Here is a 6922-nt window from a genome sequence, read left to right on the forward strand (position 1 = left end):
CGTAAATTGTAGCTAATTGCGGAAAATTTCCATGTTGTGCGGAAAATTCCAGATTAGGGTTTCAATTTCCCCTATTCTGCCTGGTACTGTTACCCCTAGTTAGAGACCGAATTGGCCTTAGTATAAAACATAAAAGTTGTAGAGAATGATGTTTTATAGTTTCCTACAAAATTTCAGCCCAATCAGAGCAACGTAACCAATGAAAAGACCGGAATATCCCTGCTGCCCTGTTTCTGTCCGAAACTGATAATCAGCTTCTGTAATTGGTTAGTTTGACCAGGAATACTACTGATTTGGTTGTCGATGTCTTCTTAAGAATTATAGCCTTGTATCTTAGTTTCAAATGGCTTTGGAATTACCTGAATCAGAGTTGTGTGTGCTGAGATATGATTGAATGAATCAGGACTGCTAGTTGAATTTCACAGTGAGCTTCGAATTGGAAAATCTGGGGTTGTTTTGGTAACTTTGACCTAGTTAGGATGAGAACTGTGTGACGCCCCACATCTCCCTAAGGCGGACCAAAGGGTATCCGCGGACGCCTGCCCAGCTCACGCCAGGACTCAAGCAATTCCATTCAATTTCAAACCGAACTAAATACTTCGAAGAGAGCAACATAAATACAATAATGCGGAAGCGTTCAAGCTTAACAAGTCACTTAACGCGTAACCGGTACATCGGGTAATCATAAAACGACTTAAATTCAAAATACGCGTCAGGGCCCAAACTTTCAAGATTACAATTTCCAAACATACAACCCAAACCAGGGCCTAGTAAAAATATATCACAGGAGTCTTAACAAAAGTACAACGGATGGTTTCTCCATATTTCTCCAAGATTCGGTCCTGTTAAGGAAAACAAAACTATAGGGTGAGCTAAACGCTCGTGAGGCCAAGAACACACATGCAAGCACTTAGTCAAATAACAATCCCAAATTTAATAAATAAAGCCATGTCTTTTCAATACTCAATCAATCAAACATGAAAGGTAATCAGAAACAATTCAAGGATATAGTAGCTCTCAGGAGCTAAGTTCCACTCGATCTGCCGTTGTCATTCGTATACCTTCCCGCATTGACCCTCCTGTCAACCGGGTCGGTATTTCCATTTCCGTAGATCACCACTTACTTCCCTCCGTCCACCGTACACCCCAAGGGCCCACAAGTCTATTATTGGGCGATACTCTACGAGTATGCCAAGCAAGACCTCTTATTAGATCGAGCTTATGTGTATCTCATGGCTCGCCCCAGTCCCCGACCAAGCCCATTACCGGCTCGAGTCTAAGGTTGGCCTACGAGTTTGGGCGTCCCCCATTCATTTGAAGGTCGAGGAGGTTCACTCCAACGACACAAGCATTCATGACATAACATTGCATTTCATTCATTCATTCAATACATTCCATTCATTCATTCGAAATTAGAACGAGTGCGATAAAGTACGCACCCGCCCTTATCTTTAAAACTTTCAACAAATACCACAATTAAACAAGTATCAAAATTCACACACTTGACACTCACCGAGCAATTCAATAAGAATTATTTTCTGGGAGTTCAAGTGTCCGCGGTGAGATCCTCTTGAAGGTCTCCTTGCGCGCCTGGCAATTTAATAGTGAATAATCATACAATTAACCCACTTATCAAGAAGATTGTACACTAGTACAATCTAAGGATTATTTTGCAAAAAGGAACCTCAATTACACGTAAATCGAGGTTCAACTTGCCTTTTATTATGTACAATAATATTTGAGTTTTTATCTTGAAAATCGTAAGCAAAACGTTTAAGAATATCAAAAGAACAAAGAGTTTTTGAAAAACTCTATTTCTTTGGAATTGGAAAATTTTTCAGTTTTATGATGAATCTTTGAAAAATCATAACTCGCTCGGTATAAGTCGAGAATTGGAAAACTTTATACCGTTGGAAACCTCTTAGAGAGTACTATAAGTTCCTAGAAGACACTTTTCCATGAATCGAAGTGAAAAGTGGTCAAAAATGAGCTTGAAGACGCAGGGTTGGTTTTCATGGCAGAATTAAGTTGGATTTCGGCCAACTTTGGAAATTCGGCACGATTCACACGTTGCAAACCGGCCTCTGAAATTTGCAGCTCAATTAGTGTTACAAGGGAGGTTTATAACAAAACAAGCGGATCAAGAATCGGAGTTTCGGGTACCGAGATACGGTAGCCCGAAGTTGAGAAAATTCAAGACTGGATGAGAATTTTCCAGATTTGAACCTCCAACATGAGGAATTTAATTGGGTATCGAAACGAACTTGGATTGGCACCAAAATTGGAAGTATTTCAATACTATATGGAAAGTATCTCTCTATCTAATTTCGAGGAAAAATACCTTCGGCAAGGTAGTTAATTAGCCCACCAAAGTTCAAGAAAAATCCTAAGGCAATCTGCCTTTGACTTGCATTTCCCAATTTCCAATCGTCTAACCAAGAAAGTTATCCAACCATGGTTCATTTGTGAAATAAGGGTCTAAGATACACCCATAATATCTTTGGTAAGTGTTTAATATCAAAAACATCAACTAACAAGTTCACTCCAAGATTTGGTTCCAAACCAGTCCAAACATTAGGGTTTTCCAAAACAGAGCAGTCCACTTGTTTCAGTCACAAATCAGTCAATATAGCTCGAAATCGAGCATGGCTTACGCCGTTGGAAAATACATTCATAGGACTAAAATATCACAGAAGAAATCATTTCCAAATTCGGCACCCAACTGGTTCAAATTCGGGCATCAAGTTGCTGCCTGACCACTTCATTCCAGACGAACAGAGCAACAGGACAGCGAACTTAAAACATTTGGTTCGGCTTGCTCACAAAGAATCAGAACGTGTATTTTATACCAAATTAAAGCTAGGAATGTCTAGTTTCAAACGCCACTGACGACACATGATTTCGACATCCGAGGACAGAGTTATAGCCAAAATACTACTGCTGGTCGGAGTCATACGCGAATCAGTTTCCAGATTTGCTGGTTTCTAAAAAAAATTCATTTACCCATTCAAACCTCGTTATTTTTCAATGAAATTTTCCACACCTCTAATACATCATATAGGCATCCAGTTCAAGCCATTAGTTCATTAAAAACTGGCCTTAAAATGGCCGAATAAAACAGGGGTAGAATCGGAAGTTTTTGCTTCTCACACCCAATGAAGTTTCTACTAATTACCCACCACTAATGCATCATTATAATCACTAAACCAACAATATAATCACCATTAATTATCACATCAGCAACAACAACCCAAGTGTGGGAATTCCAAGAGCCCACAATCACATTTTTACACCATAATCAAGTAACTAAGTGCATGCATGAGCTTAATCTTGCCATATAATCTCCAAAAGATAAGAATCCATGGGTTGATCATTACCTACTCCTTTGGTTTGCAAGGTCAGAATTTTCGGCCCTCTTGAAGCTCCAAGAAACCGTGAAAGCTCCCCTCTTCCTTAGCTAGATATAGTCTCCAAGTGGTTTGCTAAGTGGTCTCCAAATTTGGTGTGATTTGGATGAATTTTGGTGCATGAATTGAAGATGAAAAATGAAGAACAATGGAGAGCTCTTCTCCTTTCTTGTTGCACGGCCAATTGAAGTGAGGAGAGAGAAGGTGTTGGTTCAATTGTGGCTTCCTAAGTAAGATTCATTGTGTGGTGCAAAACCCATCTCAAAGTCAACTTGAAATAGTGCAATTAGGATGCGTTTGGACTCGATTTTTCTCGCGCGTTTGGTTCGCTAGTGCACTAAACCTCCAATGCATATATATTCATGTAAATATTATTCACTCTTAATTGTCCCGAAATAAGGGTCTAAAGTCCCTCAAATGAAGTCGCGCGTGTGAAAACGCGTACCGTCAATTTTACCGCTATAACGCGAAACTTTCGAAAATTCTTATAACGATTGCACTACTAACTATCACTTGAATATTTATTCATAAAATTACCTATTTTAGGACCATAGTACAAGTCTCCAATATTCCAAGCTTATTGTGCTACTACGCGGATAAAATCTCCAAGCACTATTCACTATTTTTACGAAACGCGCTCTAGGAAATTAATTTTTGAAACGAATCATTTTAAAAATATAACGAAGTTATATTACCATGTATTTAGGTCTAATAAGACTAGAAAATATTCCTTGGAAATAAAATCCAATTAAATAATTTATTAAGCCATAAATTAGGCATAAAATAATAGTTTTTACGAGTCTTCACATCCTCTCCCCCTTAAGAAAATTTCGTCCTCGAAATTTACCTTGGTTGATGAACAAGTTTGGATACTTCTCTCTGATTGTCTCTTCAACTTCCCATGTTGCTTCCTCTACTCCATGGTTCTTCCATAGAACTTTCACTAGTGGTATCTGCTTGTTCCTCAGTTCCTTCACCTTTCGATCCAAAAGTTTTACCGGTCTCTCCTCGTAGGTCAGGGTTTCATCGATCTCAATACTCTCCGGTTGTAAAACATGAGAGGGGTCTGGATGATATTTCTTAAGCATGGACACATGAAACACGTTATGAATACGAGATAAGCTCGGTGGTAATTCCAGCTTATAGGCTACATTCCCAACTCGCTGAATAATCTTATAAGGCCCTACAAACCTTGGTTGTAGTTTCTTCCCTTTTCCGGACATCAAACTTGCTTTTAAAGGCGTAATCTTGAGAAATACCATATCTCCAACAGTGAACTCCAAATCTTTTCTCCGATTGTCAGCATAACTTTTTTGTCTACTTTGAGCGGTTTGAATCCTTTGCCGTACAAATTTTACCTTTTCATTAGCCTCCTCAATCCATGATACAGTAGTCGTGTCTAAGATTTTCCGTTCACCTACTTCATCCCAACAAATTGGGGATCTACACTTCCGACCATAAAGTGCTTCGTATGGAGCCATTTGAATAGAAGAGTGAAAACTATTATTGTAGGCAAATTCCACTAACGTCAAAAACTTACTCCAATTCTCTCCAAAATCCAGTACACAAGTCCTCAACATGTCCTCAAGAGTTTGAATTGTTCTTTCAGATTGTCCATCAGTCTGGGGATGATAGGTGGTACTAAAGTTCAACTTAGTCCCCAACACTTTTTGCATCTTTTGCCAAAACCTCGAAACAAATCTTGGATCCCTATCCGACACAATACTCACAGGTATACCATGTAGTCTAATAATCTCATCTAAGTACATCCTGGCCAGCTTTTCTAACGGGTATTTCATGTTAATCGGTAGGAAATGAGCCGATTTAGTCAATCTATCCACTATCACCCAAATAGCATCATGGCCTCTCTGTGTCCTTGGTAAGCCTGATACAAAATCCATGGTAATATTTTCCCATTTCCACTCAGGTATTTCTAGAGGTTGCAAGAGCCCAGATGGTTTCTGATGTTCGGCTTTAACCTGTTGACAAACCAAGCATGTCTGAACAAATTGGGCAATTTCCTTCTTCATATTTTTCCACCAATATAGACTTTTCAAGTCTTGGTACATTTTATTCCCTCCTGGATGTACTGTAAACTTTGATCGGTGTGCCTCTTCCAAAATTTCTTTTCTAAGCCCTTCATCCTTTGGCATAACCACCCGATTTCGAAATCTCAATATTCCATCTGATCCCAAAGTGAAATCGGTCTGGTCTCCCATCTTGACTCTCTCCACCAACTTCTGCATTTCAGGGTCCTTTTCCTGAGATTCCTTAATACGTTCCAATAGAGTGGAGGTTATCACAATATTCCCCAAAATCACTTTCCTTGGTTCTAATCGAGGATTCCAATAACTAACTTCCTCCAACAATCGAAATTCCTTAACCATCAATCCAGCCATTTGTACCTGACGGCTCAAAGCATCGGCCACTACATTGGCCTTTCCAGGGTGGTACTTAATAATGCAGTCATAATCTTCCAGAAATTCCATCCATCTGCGTTGCCTTAAATTCAGCTCTTTCTGAGAAAATAAGTACTTAAGGCTTTTGTGATCTGTAAAAACCTCAAATGTCACTCCGTACAAATAGTGTCTCCATTTCTTTAAAGCAAAGACCACAGCCGCTAACTCCAAATCATGGGTCGGATAATTTCCTTCATGCGGCTTCAATTTTCTAGAGGCATAAGCTATCACTTTATCATTTTGCATCAAAACACATCCCAAACCTTCCTTAGAAGCATCTGTGTAAACCACAAAACTATCCTTTCCATTTGGTAGAGTTAGAACAGGCGCTCTAGTCAACCGTCTTTTCAACTCCTGAAAACTTCCTTCACACTTAGGACTCCAAATAAATTTTCCATTTTTCTTGGTCAACTCAGTCATAGGTCCAGCAATTTTAGAAAAATCTTGGATGAATCTCCGGTAATACCCTGCCAATCCTATAAAACTCCGAACTTCCGTTGGGTTTTCCGGTCGTTTTCATTTCGAAACAGCTTCCACTTTAGCTGGATCCACTTTAATCCCATCCTTAGAAATTATATGCCCTAGGAAAGTCACTTCCTTTAGCCAGAATTCACACTTGCTAAACTTAGCATATAACTGATGTTCCCTCAAGATTTGTAAAACAATTCTCAAATGTTTCTCATGATCTTTCACATTCTTGGAATACACCAAAATGTCATCAATGAAGATCACCACAAATTGGTCCAAGTAAGGCTTAAAAACCCTATGCATTAAATCCATGAAAGCGGCAGGTGCATTGGTTAACCCAAAAGGCATTACTGCAAACTCGAAGTGCCCATACCTCGAGTTAAAAGCAGTCTTAGGTATGTCCTTCTCTAAAATCCTCAATTGATAGTAACCTTGCCTTAGATCCAACTTTGAAAACACTACTGCCCCTTGCAGTTGGTCAAACAGTTCATCAATATGGGGTAGTGGGTATTTATTCTTAATCGTAACATCATTTAAGCCTCGATAATCTATACATAACCTCAAACTCCCATCTTTCTTCTTTACAAA

Source organism: Coffea eugenioides, chromosome 11 (assembly GCF_003713205.1).
Source record: "Coffea eugenioides isolate CCC68of chromosome 11, Ceug_1.0, whole genome shotgun sequence".
Lineage (NCBI taxonomy): Eukaryota > Viridiplantae > Streptophyta > Magnoliopsida > Gentianales > Rubiaceae > Coffea > Coffea eugenioides.